Source organism: Phyllobates terribilis, unplaced genomic scaffold (genome assembly GCF_046119375.1).
Source record: "Phyllobates terribilis strain yellow unplaced genomic scaffold, ASM4611937v1 Scaffold_13__5_contigs__length_258822181, whole genome shotgun sequence".
Classification (NCBI taxonomy): domain Eukaryota; kingdom Metazoa; phylum Chordata; class Amphibia; order Anura; family Dendrobatidae; genus Phyllobates; species Phyllobates terribilis.
Genome location: NW_027362773.1, coordinates 133970150 through 133985346, shown reverse-complemented (window position 1 = coordinate 133985346; position 15197 = coordinate 133970150). Strand labels below are relative to the sequence as shown.

The following is a 15197-nucleotide window of genomic DNA, read 5'->3' as shown; positions in this document are numbered from 1 at the left end:
AGTGGTATAACAAGATGCTTTTAATGCCCGTCAGAAGAGACGTGGAGGTCAGAGTGGTATAACAAGATGCTTTTAATGCCCCTTACAAGAGACGTGGAGGTCAGAGTGGTATAACAAGACGCTTTTAATGCCCTTTACAAGAGACGTGGAGGTCAGAGTGGTATAACAAGACACTTTTAATGCCCCATACAAGAGATGTGGAGGTCATAGTGGTATAACAATACGCTTTTAATGCCCCTTACAAGAGACGTGGAGGTCAGAGTGGTATAACAAGATGCTTTTAATGCCCCTTACAAGAGATGTGGAGGTCAGAGTGGTATAACAAGACGCTTTTCATGCCCGTAAGAACAGACGTGGAGGTCAGAGTGGTATAACAAGATGCTTTTAATGCCCCTTACAAGAAATGTGGAGGTCAGAGTGGTATAACAAGACACTTTTAATGCCCCTTACAAGAGACGTGGAGGTCAGAGTGGTATGACCAGATGCTTTTAATGCCCGTCAGAAGAGACGTGGAGGTCAGAGTGGTATAACAAGATGCTTTTAATGCCCGTCAGAAGAGACATGGAGGTCAGAGTGGTATAACAAGATGCTTTTAATGCCCCTTACAAGAGACGTGGAGGTCAGAGTGGTATAACAAGACGCTTTTAATGCCCTTTACAAGAGACGTGGAGGTCAGAGTGGTATAACAAGACACTTTTAATGCCCCATACAAGAGATGTGGAGGTCATAGTGGTATAACAAGACGCTTTTAATGCCCCTTACAAGAGACGTGGAGGTCAGAGTCGTATAACAAGATGCTTTTAATGCCCCTTACAAGAGACGTGGAGGTCAGAGTGGTATAACAAGACGCTTTTAATGCCCTTTACAAGAGACGTGGAGGTCAGAGTGGTATAACAAGACACTTTTAATGCCCCATACAAGAGATGTGGAGGTCAGAGTGGTATAACAAGACGCTTTTCATGCCCGTCAGAAGAGACGTGGAGGTCAGAGTGGTATAACAAGACGCTTTTAATGCCCCTTACAAGAGACGTGGAGGTCAGAGTGGTATAACAAGATGCTTTTAATGCCCCTTACAAGAGACGTGGAGATCAGAGTGGTATAACAAGACGCTCTTAATGCCCGTCAGAAGAGACGTGAAGGTCAGAGTGGTATAACAAGATGCTTTTAATGCCCCTTAAAATAGATGTGGAGGTCAGAGTGGTATAACAAGATGCTTTTAATGCCCCTTACAAGAGACGTGGAGGTCAGAGTGGTATAACAAGACGCTTTTAATGCCCCTGACAAGAGACGTGGAGGTCAGAGTGATATAACAAGATGCTTTTAATGCCCCTTACAAGAGACGTGGAGGTCAGAGTGGTATAACAAGACACTTTTAATGCCCCTTACAGGAAACGTGGAGGTCAGAGTGGTATGACAAGGCGCTTTTAATGCCCCTTACAAGAGAAGTGGAGGTCAGAGTGGTATAACAAGACGCTTTTAATGCCCGTCAGAAGAGACGTGGAGGTCAGAGTTATTTAACAAGATGCTTTTAATGCCCCTTACAAGAGATGTGGAGGTCCTATTGGTGTAACAAGACGCTTTAAATGCCCCTTACAATAGACGTGGAGGTCAGAGTGGTATAAAAAGATGCTTTTAATGCCCCTTACAAGAGACGTGGAGATCAGAGTGGTATAACAAGATGCTTTTAATGCCCCTTACAAGAGACGTGAAGGTCAGAGTGGTATAACAAGACGCTTTTAATGCCCCTTACAAGAAACGTGGAGGTCAGAGTGGTATAACAAGACGCTTTTAATGCCCCTTACAAGAGACGTGGAGGTCAGAGTGGTATAACAAGATGCTTTTAGTGCCCCTTACAAGAAACGTGGAGGTCAGTGTGGTATAACAAGACGCTTTTAATGCCCCTTACAAGAGACGTGGAGGTCAGAGTGGTATAACAAGACGCTTTTAATGCCCCTTACAAGAGACGTGGAGGTCAGAGTGGTGCAACGAGACGCTTTTAATGCCCGTCAGAAGAGACGTGGAGGTCAGAGTGATTTAACAAGACGTTTTTAATGCCCCTAACAAGAGACGTGCAGGTCAGAGTGGTATAACAAGACGCTTTTAATGCCCCTTACAAGAGACGTGGAGGTCATAGTGGTATAACAAGACTCTTTTAAAGCCCCTTGCAAGAGACGTGGTAGTCAGAGTGGTATAACAAGTCGCTTTTTATGCCCCTTACAAGAGACGTGGAGGTCAGAGTGGTATAACAAGATGCTGTTAATGCCCCTTACAAGAGATGTGGAGGTCAGAGTGGTATAACAAGACACTTTTAATGCCCGTCAGAAGAGACGTGGAGGTAAGAGTGGTATAACAAGACGCTTTTAATGCCCCTTACAAGAGATGTGGAGGTCAGAGTGGTATAACAAGACACTTTTAATGCCCCTTACAAGAGACGTGGAGGTCAGAGTGGTATGACAAGATGCTTTTAATGCCCCTTACAAGAGACGTGGAGGTCAGAGTGGTATAACAAGATGCTTTTAATGCCCCTTACAAGAGACGTGGAGCTCAGAGTGGTATAACAAGACGCTTTTAATGCCCCTTACAAGAGACGTGGAGGTCAGAGTGGTATAACAAGACACTTTTAATGCCCCATACAAGAGATGTGGAGGTCATAGTGGTATAACAAGACGGTTTTAATGCCCCTTACAAGAGACGTGGAGGTCAGAGTGGTATAACAAGATGCTTTTAATGCCCCTTACAAGAGATGTGGAGGTCAGAGTGGTATAACAAGACGCTTTTCATGCCCGTAAGAACAGACGTGGAGGTCAGAGTGGTATAACAATACACTTTTAATGCCCCTTACAAGAGACGTGGAGGTCAGATTGGTATAACAAGATGCTTTTAATGCCCCTTACAAGAGACGTGGAGGTCAGAGTGGTATTAAAAGACACTTTTAATGCCCCTTACAAGAGATGTGGAGGTCAGAGTTGTATAACAATACGCTTTTCCTGCCCGTCAGAAGAGACGTGGAGGTCAGAGTGGTATAACCAGACGCTTTTAATGCCACTTACATGAGACGAGGAGGTCAGAGTGGTATAACAGGATGCTTTTAATGCCCCTTACAAGAGACGTGGAGATCAGAGTGGTATAACAAGACGCTCTTAATGCCCGTCAAAAGAGACGTGAAGGTCAGAGTGGTATAACAAGATGCTTTTAATGCCCCTTAAAATAGATGTGGAGGTCAGAGTGGTATAACAAGATGCTTTTAATGCCCCTTACAAGAGACGTGGAGGTCAGAGAGGTATAACAAGATGCTTTTAGTGCCCTTAAAAGAGATGTGGAGGTCAGAGTGGTATAACAAGATGCTTTTAATGCCCCTTACAAGAGACGTGGAGGTCAGAGTGGTATAACAAGACGCTTTTCATGCCCGTCAGAAGAGACGTGGAGGTCAGAGTGGTATAACAAGACGCTTTTAATGCCCCTTACAAGAGACGTGGAGGTCACAGTGGTATAACAAGACGCTTTTAATGCCCCTTACAAGAGACGTGGAGGTCAGAGTGGTATAACAAGATGCTTATAATGCCCCTTACAAGAAACGTGGAGGTCAGAGTGGTATAACAAGACGCTTTTAATGCCCCTAAACAAGAGACGTGGAGGTCAGAGTGGTATGACAAGACGCTTTTAATGCCCCTTACAAGAGATGTGGAGGTCAGAGTGGTATAACTAGACGCTTTTAATGCCCGTCAGAAGAGACGTGGAGGTCAGAGTGGTATAACAAGATGATTTTAAAGCCCATCAGAAGAGACGTGGAGGTCAGAGTGGTATAACAAGATGCTTTTAATGCCCCTTACAAGAGATGTGGAGGTCAGAGTGGTATAACTAGACGCTTTTAATGCCTGTCAGAAGAGACGTGGAGGTCAGAGTGGTATAACAAGACGCTTTTAATGCCCCTTAAAAGAGACGTGGAGGTCAGAGTGGTATAACAAGACGCTTTTAATGCCCCTTACAAGAGATGTGGAGTTAAGAGTGGTATAACAAGACGCTTTTAATGCCCGTCAGAAGAGACGTGGAGGTCAGAGTGGTATAACAAGACGCTTTTAATGCCCCTTACAAGAGACGTGGAGTTCAGAGTGGTATAACAAGACGCTTTTAATGCCCCTTACAAGAGATGTGGAGATCAGAGTGGTGTAACGAGACGCTTTTAATGCCCGTCAGAAGAGACGTGGAGGTCAGAGTGATTTAACAAGACGCTTTTAATGCCCCTAACAAGAGACGTGGAGGTCAGAGTGGTATAACAATACGCTTCTAATGCCCCTTACAAGAGACGTGGAGGTCAGAGTGGTATAACAAGACTCTTTTAATGCCCCTTGCAAGAGACGTGGTAGTCAGAGTGGTATAACAAGACGCTATTAATGCCGCTTACAAGAGACGTGGAGGTCAGAGTGGTATAACAAGATGATTTTAATGCCCCTTACAAGAGATGTGGAGGTCAGAGTGGTATAACAAGACGCTTTTAATGCCCGTCAGAAGAGACGTGGGGGTCAGAGTGGTATAACAAGATGCTTTTAATGCCCCTTACAAGAAATGTGGAGGTCAGAGTGGTATAACAAGACACTTTTAATGCCCCTTACAAGAGACGTGGAGGTCAGAGTGGTATGACAAGATGCTTTTAATGCCCCTTACAAGAGACGTGGAGGTCAGAGTGGTATAACAAGATGCTTTTAATGCCCGTCAGAAGAGACGTGGAGGTCAGAGTGGTATAACAAGATGCTTTTAATGCCCCTTACAAGAGACGTGGAGGTCAGAGTGGTATAACAAGACGCTTTTAATGCCCTTTACAAGAGACGTGGAGGTCAGAGTGGGATAAAAAGACACTTTTAATGCCCCATACAAGAGATGTGGAGGTCATAGTGGTATAACAAGACGCTTTTAATGCCCCTTACAAGAGACGTGGAGGTCAGAGTGGTATAACAAGATGCTTTTAATGCCCCTTACAAGAGATGTGGAGGTCAGAGTGGTATAACAAGACGCTTTTCATGCCCGTAAGAACAGACGTGGAGGTCAGAGTGGTATAACAAGACGCTTTTAATGCCCCTTACAAGAAATGTGGAGGTCAGAGTGGTATAACAAGACACTTTTATTGCCCCTTACAAGAGACGTGGAGGTCAGAGTGGTATGACAAGATGCTTTTAATGCCCCTTACAAGAGACGTGGAGGTCAGAGTGGTATAACAAGATGCTTTTAATGCCCGTCAGAAGAGACGTGGAGGTCAGAGTGGTATAACAAGATGCTTTTAATGCCCCTTACAAGAGACGTGGAGGTCAGAGTGGTATAACAAGACGCTTTTAATGCCCTTTACAAGAGACGTGGAGATCAGAGTGGTATAACAAGACGCTTTTAATGCCCCTTACAAGAGACGTGGAGGTCAGAGTGGTATAACAAGATGCTTTTAATGCCCCTTACAAGAGACGTGGAGATCAGAGTGGTATAACAAGACGCTCTTAATGCCCGTCAGAAGAGACGTGAAGGTCAGAGTGGTATAACAAGATGCTTTTAATGCCCCTTAAAATAGATGTGGAGGTCAGAGTGGTATAACAAGATGCTTTTAATGCCCCTTACAAGAGACGTGGAGGTCAGAGTGGTATAACAAGACGCTTTTAATGCCCCTGACAAGAGACGTGGAGGTCAGAGTGATATAACAAGATGCTTTTAATGCCCCTTACAAGAGACGTGGAGGTCAGAGTGGTATAACAAGACACTTTTAATGCCCCTTACAGGAAACGTGGAGGTCAGAGTGGTATGACAAGGCGCTTTTAATGCCCCTTACAAGAGAAGTGGAGGTCAGAGTGGTATAACAAGATGCTTTTAATGCCCGTCAGAAGAGACGTGGAGGTCAGAGTGATTTAACAAGATGCTTTTAATGCCCCTTACAAGAGACGTGGAGGTCCGATTGGTGTAACAAGACGCTTTAAATGCCCCTTACAATAGACGTGGAGGTCAGAGTGGTATAAAAAGATGCTTTTAATGCCCCTTACAAGAGACGTGGAGATCAGAGTGGTATAACAAGATGCTTTTAATGCCCCTTACAAGAGACGTGGAGGTCAGAGTGGTATAACAAGACGCTTTTAATGCCCCTTACAAGAGACGTGGAGGTCAGAGTGGTATAACAAGACGCTTTTAATGCCCCTTACAAGAGACGTGGAGGTCAGAGTGGTATAACAAGATGCTTTTAGTGCCCCTTACAAGAAACGTGGAGGTCAGTGTGGTATAACAAGACGCTTTTAATGCCCCTTACAAGAGACGTGGAGGTCAGAGTGGTATAACAAGACGCTTTTAATGCCCCTTACAAGAGACGTGGAGGTCAGAGTGGTGCAACGAGACGCTTTTAATGCCCGTCAGAAGAGACGTGGAGGTCAGAGTGATTTAACAAGATGTTTTTAATGCCCCTAACAAGAGACGTGGAGGTCAGAGTGGTATAACAAGACGCTTTTAATGCCCCTTACAAGAGACGTGGAGGTCAGAGTGGTATAACAAGACTCTTTTAATGCCCCTTGCAAGAGACGTGGTAGTCAGAGTGGTATAACAAGGCGCTTTTAATGCCCCTTACAAGAGACGTGGAGGTCAGAGTGGTATAACAAGATGCTTTTAATGCCCCTTACAAGAGATGTGGAGGTCAGAGTGGTATAACATGACGCTTTTAATGCCCGTCAGAAGAGACGTGGAGGTCAGAGTGGTATAACAAGACGCTTTTAATGCCCCTTACAAGAGATGTGGAGGTCAGAGTGGTATAACAAGACACTTTTAATGCCCCTTACAAGAGACGTGGAGGTCAGAGTGGTATAACAAGATGCTTTTAATGCCCCTAACAAGAGACGTGGAGGTCAGAGTGGTATAACAAGATGCTTTTAATGCCCCTTACAAGAGACGTGGAGGTCAGAGTGGTATAACAAGACGCTTTTAATGCCCCTTACAAGAGACGTGGAGGTCAGAGTGGTATAACAAGACACTTTTAATGCCCCATACAAGAGATGTGGAGGTCATAGTGGTATAACAAGACGGTTTTAATGCCCCTTACAAGAGACGTGGAGGTCAGAGTGGTATAACAAGATGCTTTTAATGCCCCTTACAAGAGAGGTGGAGGTCAGAGTGGTATAACAAGACGCTTTTCATGCCCGTAAGAACAGACGTGGAGGTCAGAGTGGTATAACAATACACTTTTAATGCCCCTTACAAGAGACGTGGAGGTCAGATTGGTATAACAAGATGCTTTTAATGCCCCTTACAAGAGACGTGGAGGTCAGAGTGGTATTAAAAGACACTTTTAATGCCCCTTACAAGAGATGTGGAGGTCAGAGTTGTATAACAATACGCTTTTCCTGCCCGTCAGAAGAGACGTGGAGGTCAGAGTGGTATAACCAGACGCTTTTAATGCCACTTACATGAGACGAGGAGGTCAGAGTGGTATAACAGGATGCTTTTAATGCCCCTTACAAGAGACGTGGAGATCAGAGTGGTATAACAAGACGCTCTTAATGCCCGTCAGAAGAGACGTGAAGGTCAGAGTGGTATAACAAGATGCTTTTAATGCCCCTTAAAATAGATGTGGAGGTCAGAGTGGTATAACAAGATGCTTTTAATGCCCCTTACAAGAGACGTGGAGGTCAGAGAGGTATAACAAGATGCTTTTAATGCCCTTAAAAGAGACGTGGAGGTCAGAGTGGTATAACAAGATGCTTTTAATGCCCCTTACAAGAGACGTGGAGGTCAGAGTGGTATAACAAGACGCTTTTCATGCCCGTCAGAAGAGACGTGGAGGTCAGAGTGGTATAACAAGACTCTTTTAATGCCCCTTACAAGAGACGTGGAGGTCACAGTGGTATAACAAGACGCTTTTAATGCCCCTTACAAGAGACGTGGAGGTCAGAGTGGTATAACTAGACGCTTTTAATGCCCGTAAGAAGAGACGTGGAGGTCAGAGTGGTATAACAAGATGATTTTAAAGCCCATCAGAAGAGACGTGGAGGTCAGAGTGGTATAACAAGATGCTTTTAATGCCCCTTACAAGAGATGTGGAGGTCAGAGTGGTATAACTAGACGCTTTTAATGCCTGTCATAAGAGACGTGGAGGTCAGAGTGGTATAACAAGACGATTTTAATGCCCCTTAAAAGAGACGTGGAGGTCAGAGTGGTATAACAAGACGCTTTTAATGCCCTTTACAAGAGACGTGGAGGTCAGAGTGGTATAACAAGACACTTTTAATGCCCCATACAAGAGATGTGGAGGTCAGAGTGGTATAACAAGACGCTTTTCATGCCCGTCAGAAGAGACGTGGAGGTCAGAGTGGTATAACAAGACGCTTTTAATGCCCCTTACAAGAGACGTGGAGGTCAGAGTGGTATAACAAGATGCTTTTAATGCCCCTTACAAGAGACGTGGAGATCAGAGTGGTATAACAAGACGCTCTTAATGCCCGTCAGAAGAGACGTGAAGGTCAGAGTGGTATAACAAGATGCTTTTAATGCCCCTTAAAATAGATGTGGAGGTCAGAGTGGTATAACAAGATGCTTTTAATGCCCCTTACAAGAGACGTGGAGGTCAGAGTGGTATAACAAGACGCTTTTAATGCCCCTGACAAGAGACGTGGAGGTCAGAGTGATATAACAAGATGCTTTTAATGCCCCTTACAAGAGACGTGGAGGTCAGAGTGGTATAACAAGACACTTTTAATGCCCCTTACAGGAAACGTGGAGGTCAGAGTGGTATGACAAGGCGCTTTTAATGCCCCTTACAAGAGAAGTGGAGGTCAGAGTGGTATAACAAGACGCTTTTAATGCCCGTCAGAAGAGACGTGGAGGTCAGAGTTATTTAACAAGATGCTTTTAATGCCCCTTACAAGAGATGTGGAGGTCCTATTGGTGTAACAAGACGCTTTAAATGCCCCTTACAATAGACGTGGAGGTCAGAGTGGTATAAAAAGATGCTTTTAATGCCCCTTACAAGAGACGTGGAGATCAGAGTGGTATAACAAGATGCTTTTAATGCCCCTTACAAGAGACGTGAAGGTCAGAGTGGTATAACAAGACGCTTTTAATGCCCCTTACAAGAAACGTGGAGGTCAGAGTGGTATAACAAGACGCTTTTAATGCCCCTTACAAGAGACGTGGAGGTCAGAGTGGTATAACAAGATGCTTTTAGTGCCCCTTACAAGAAACGTGGAGGTCAGTGTGGTATAACAAGACGCTTTTAATGCCCCTTACAAGAGACGTGGAGGTCAGAGTGGTATAACAAGACGCTTTTAATGCCCCTTACTAGAGACGTGGAGGTCAGAGTGGTGCAACGAGACGCTTTTAATGCCCGTCAGAAGAGACGTGGAGGTCAGAGTGATTTAACAAGACGTTTTTAATGCCCCTAACAAGAGACGTGCAGGTCAGAGTGGTATAACAAGACGCTTTTAATGCCCCTTACAAGAGACGTGGAGGTCATAGTGGTATAACAAGACTCTTTTAAAGCCCCTTGCAAGAGACGTGGTAGTCAGAGTGGTATAACAAGTCGCTTTTTATGCCCCTTACAAGAGACGTGGAGGTCAGAGTGGTATAACAAGATGCTGTTAATGCCCCTTACAAGAGATGTGGAGGTCAGAGTGGTATAACAAGACACTTTTAATGCCCGTCAGAAGAGACGTGGAGGTAAGAGTGGTATAACAAGACGCTTTTAATGCCCCTTACAAGAGATGTGGAGGTCAGAGTGGTATAACAAGACACTTTTAATGCCCCTTACAAGAGACGTGGAGGTCAGAGTGGTATGACAAGATGCTTTTAATGCCCCTTACAAGAGACGTGGAGGTCAGAGTGGTATAACAAGATGCTTTTAATGCCCCTTACAAGAGACGTGGAGCTCAGAGTGGTATAACAAGACGCTTTTAATGCCCCTTACAAGAGACGTGGAGGTCAGAGTGGTATAACAAGACACTTTTAATGCCCCATACAAGAGATGTGGAGGTCATAGTGGTATAACAAGACGGTTTTAATGCCCCTTACAAGAGACGTGGAGGTCAGAGTGGTATAACAAGATGCTTTTAATGCCCCTTACAAGAGATGTGGAGGTCAGAGTGGTATAACAAGACGCTTTTCATGCCCGTAAGAACAGACGTGGAGGTCAGAGTGGTATAACAATACACTTTTAATGCCCCTTACAAGAGACGTGGAGGTCAGATTGGTATAACAAGATGCTTTTAATGCCCCTTACAAGAGACGTGGAGGTCAGAGTGGTATTAAAAGACACTTTTAATGCCCCTTACAAGAGATGTGGAGGTCAGAGTTGTATAACAATACGCTTTTCCTGCCCGTCAGAAGAGACGTGGAGGTCAGAGTGGTATAACCAGACGCTTTTAATGCCACTTACATGAGACGAGGAGGTCAGAGTGGTATAACAGGATGCTTTTAATGCCCCTTACAAGAGACGTGGAGATCAGAGTGGTATAACAAGACGCTCTTAATGCCCGTCAAAAGAGACGTGAAGGTCAGAGTGGTATAACAAGATGCTTTTAATGCCCCTTAAAATAGATGTGGAGGTCAGAGTGGTATAACAAGATGCTTTTAATGCCCCTTACAAGAGACGTGGAGGTCAGAGAGGTATAACAAGATGCTTTTAGTGCCCTTAAAAGAGATGTGGAGGTCAGAGTGGTATAACAAGATGCTTTTAATGCCCCTTACAAGAGACGTGGAGGTCAGAGTGGTATAACAAGACGCTTTTCATGCCCGTCAGAAGAGACGTGGAGGTCAGAGTGGTATAACAAGACGCTTTTAATGCCCCTTACAAGAGACGTGGAGGTCACAGTGGTATAACAAGACGCTTTTAATGCCCCTTACAAGAGACGTGGAGGTCAGAGTGGTATAACAAGATGCTTATAATGCCCCTTACAAGAAACGTGGAGGTCAGAGTGGTATAACAAGACGCTTTTAATGCCCCTAAACAAGAGACGTGGAGGTCAGAGTGGTATGACAAGACGCTTTTAATGCCCCTTACAAGAGATGTGGAGGTCAGAGTGGTATAACTAGACGCTTTTAATGCCCGTCAGAAGAGACGTGGAGGTCAGAGTGGTATAACAAGATGATTTTAAAGCCCATCAGAAGAGACGTGGAGGTCAGAGTGGTATAACAAGATGCTTTTAATGCCCCTTACAAGAGATGTGGAGGTCAGAGTGGTATAACTAGACGCTTTTAATGCCTGTCAGAAGAGACGTGGAGGTCAGAGTGGTATAACAAGACGCTTTTAATGCCCCTTAAAAGAGACGTGGAGGTCAGAGTGGTATAACAAGACGCTTTTAATGCCCCTTACAAGAGATGTGGAGTTAAGAGTGGTATAACAAGACGCTTTTAATGCCCGTCAGAAGAGACGTGGAGGTCAGAGTGGTATAACAAGACGCTTTTAATGCCCCTTACAAGAGACGTGGAGTTCAGAGTGGTATAACAAGACGCTTTTAATGCCCCTTACAAGAGATGTGGAGATCAGAGTGGTGTAACGAGACGCTTTTAATGCCCGTCAGAAGAGACGTGGAGGTCAGAGTGATTTAACAAGACGCTTTTAATGCCCCTAACAAGAGACGTGGAGGTCAGAGTGGTATAACAATACGCTTCTAATGCCCCTTACAAGAGACGTGGAGGTCAGAGTGGTATAACAAGACTCTTTTAATGCCCCTTGCAAGAGACGTGGTAGTCAGAGTGGTATAACAAGACGCTTTTAATGCCGCTTACAAGAGACGTGGAGGTCAGAGTGGTATAACAAGATGATTTTAATGCCCCTTACAAGAGATGTGGAGGTCAGAGTGGTATAACAAGACGCTTTTAATGCCCGTCAGAAGAGACGTGGGGGTCAGAGTGGTATAACAAGATGCTTTTAATGCCCCTTACAAGAAATGTGGAGGTCAGAGTGGTATAACAAGACACTTTTAATGCCCCTTACAAGAGACGTGGAGCTCAGAGTGGTATGACAAGATGCTTTTAATGCCCCTTACAAGAGACGTGGAGGTCAGAGTGGTATAACAAGATGCTTTTAATGCCCGTCAGAAGAGACGTGGAGGTCAGAGTGGTATAACAAGATGCTTTTAATGCCCCTTACAAGAGACGTGGAGGTCAGAGTGGTATAACAAGACGCTTTTAATGCCCTTTACAAGAGACGTGGAGGTCAGAGTGGGATAAAAAGACACTTTTAATGCCCCATACAAGAGATGTGGAGGTCATAGTGGTATAACAAGACGCTTTTAATGCCCCTTACAAGAGACGTGGAGGTCAGAGTGGTATAACAAGATGCTTTTAATGCCCCTTACAAGAGATGTGGAGGTCAGAGTGGTATAACAAGACGCTTTTCATGCCCGTAAGAACAGACGTGGAGGTCAGAGTGGTATAACAAGACGCTTTTAATGCCCCTTACAAGAAATGTGGAGGTCAGAGTGGTATAACAAGACACTTTTATTGCCCCTTACAAGAGACGTGGAGGTCAGAGTGGTATGACAAGATGCTTTTAATGCCCCTTACAAGAGACGTGGAGGTCAGAGTGGTATAACAAGATGCTTTTAATGCCCGTCAGAAGAGACGTGGAGGTCAGAGTGGTATAACAAGATGCTTTTAATGCCCCTTACAAGAGACGTGGAGGTCAGAGTGGTATAACAAGACGCTTTTAATGCCCTTTACAAGAGACGTGGAGGTCAGAGTGGTATAACAAGACGCTTTTAATGCCCCTTACAAGAGACGTGGAGGTCAGAGTGGTATAACAAGATGCTTTTAATGCCCCTTACAAGAGACGTGGAGATCAGAGTGGTATAACAAGACGCTCTTAATGCCCGTCAGAAGAGACGTGAAGGTCAGAGTGGTATAACAAGGTGCTTTTAATGCCCCTTAAAATAGATGTGGAGGTCAGAGTGGTATAACAAGATGCTTTTAATGCCCCTTACAAGAGACGTGGAGGTCAGAGTGGTATAACAAGACGCTTTTAATGCCCCTAACAAGAGACGTGGAGGTCAGAGTGATATAACAAGATGCTTTTAATGCCCCTTACAAGAGACGTGGAGGTCAGAGTGGTATAACAAGACACTTTTAATGCCCCTTACAGGAAACGTGGAGGTCAGAGTGGTATGACAAGGCGCTTTTAATGCCCCTTACAAGAGAAGTGGAGGTCAGAGTGGTATAACAAGATGCTTTTAATGCCCGTCAGAAGAGACGTGGAGGTCAGAGTGATTTAACAAGATGCTTTTAATGCCCCTTACAAGAGACGTGGAGGTCCGATTGGTGTAACAAGACGCTTTAAATGCCCCTTACAATAGACGTGGAGGTCAGAGTGGTATAAAAAGATGCTTTTAATGCCCCTTACAAGAGACGTGGAGATCAGAGTGGTATAACAAGATGCTTTTAATGCCCCTTACAAGAGACGTGGAGGTCAGAGTGGTATAACAAGACGCTTTTAATGCCCCTTACAAGAGACGTGGAGGTCAGAGTGGTATAACAAGACGCTTTTAATGCCCCTTACAAGAGACGTGGAGGTCAGAGTGGTATAACAAGATGCTTTTAGTGCCCCTTACAAGAAACGTGGAGGTCAGTGTGGTATAACAAGACGCTTTTAATGCCCCTTACAAGAGACGTGGAGGTCAGAGTGGTATAACAAGACGCTTTTAATGCCCCTTACAAGAGACGTGGAGGTCAGAGTGGTGCAACGAGACGCTTTTAATGCCCGTCAGAAGAGACGTGGAGGTCAGAGTGATTTAACAAGATGTTTTTAATGCCCCTAACAAGAGACGTGGAGGTCAGAGTGGTATAACAAGACGCTTTTAATGCCCCTTACAAGAGACGTGGAGGTCAGAGTGGTATAACAAGACTCTTTTAATGCCCCTTGCAAGAGACGTGGTAGTCAGAGTGGTATAACAAGGCACTTTTAATGCCCCTTACAAGAGACGTGGAGGTCAGAGTGGTATAACAAGATGCTTTTAATGCCCCTTACAAGAGATGTGGAGGTCAGAGTGGTATAACATGACGCTTTTAATGCCCGTCAGAAGAGACGTGGAGGTCAGAGTGGTATAACAAGACGCTTTTAATGCCCCTTACAAGAGATGTGGAGGTCAGAGTGGTATAACAAGACACTTTTAATGCCCCTTACAAGAGACGTGGAGGTCAGAGTGGTATAACAAGATGCTTTTAATGCCCCTTACAAGAGACGTGGAGGTCAGAGTGGTATAACAAGATGCTTTTAATGCCCCTTACAAGAGACGTGGAGGTCAGAGTGGTATAACAAGACGCTTTTAATGCCCCTTACAAGAGACGTGGAGGTCAGAGTGGTATAACAAGACACTTTTAATGCCCCATACAAGAGATGTGGAGGTCATAGTGGTATAACAAGACGGTTTTAATGCCCCTTACAAGAGACGTGGAGGTCAGAGTGGTATAACAAGATGCTTTTAATGCCCCTTACAAGAGAGGTGGAGGTCAGAGTGGTATAACAAGACGCTTTTCATGCCCGTAAGAACAGACGTGGAGGTCAGAGTGGTATAACAATACACTTTTAATGCCCCTTACAAGAGACGTGGAGGTCAGATTGGTATAACAAGATGCTTTTAATGCCCCTTACAAGAGACGTGGAGGTCAGAGTGGTATTAAAAGACACTTTTAATGCCCCTTACAAGAGATGTGGAGGTCAGAGTTGTATAACAATACGCTTTTCCTGCCCGTCAGAAGAGACGTGGAGGTCAGAGTGGTATAACCAGACGCTTTTAATGCCACTTACATGAGACGAGGAGGTCAGAGTGGTATAACAGGATGCTTTTAATGCCCCTTACAAGAGACGTGGAGATCAGAGTGGTATAACAAGACGCTCTTAATGCCCGTCAGAAGAGACGTGAAGGTCAGAGTGGTATAACAAGATGCTTTTAATGCCCCTTAAAATAGATGTGGAGGTCAGAGTGGTATAACAAGATGCTTTTAATGCCCCTTACAAGAGACGTGGAGGTCAGAGAGGTATAACAAGATGCTTTTAATGCCCTTAAAAGAGACGTGGAGGTCAGAGTGGTATAACAAGATGCTTTTAATGCCCCTTACAAGAGACGTGGAGGTCAGAGTGGTATAACAAGACGCTTTTCATGCCCGTCAGAAGAGACGTGGAGGTCAGAGTGGTATAACAAGACTCTTTTAATGCCCCTTACAAGAGACGTGGAGGTCACAGTGGTATAACAAGA

General features: G+C 44.6%; 1 long non-coding RNA gene across 1 annotated transcript in view; it reads right to left on the bottom strand.

Annotated features, from left to right (window-relative positions):
* LOC141174070 (uncharacterized) overlaps positions 1 to 15197 on the bottom strand; it is a 231895-nt gene that overhangs the window by 86422 nt on the left and 130276 nt on the right. The gene's annotated exons all lie outside the window — the stretch shown is intronic.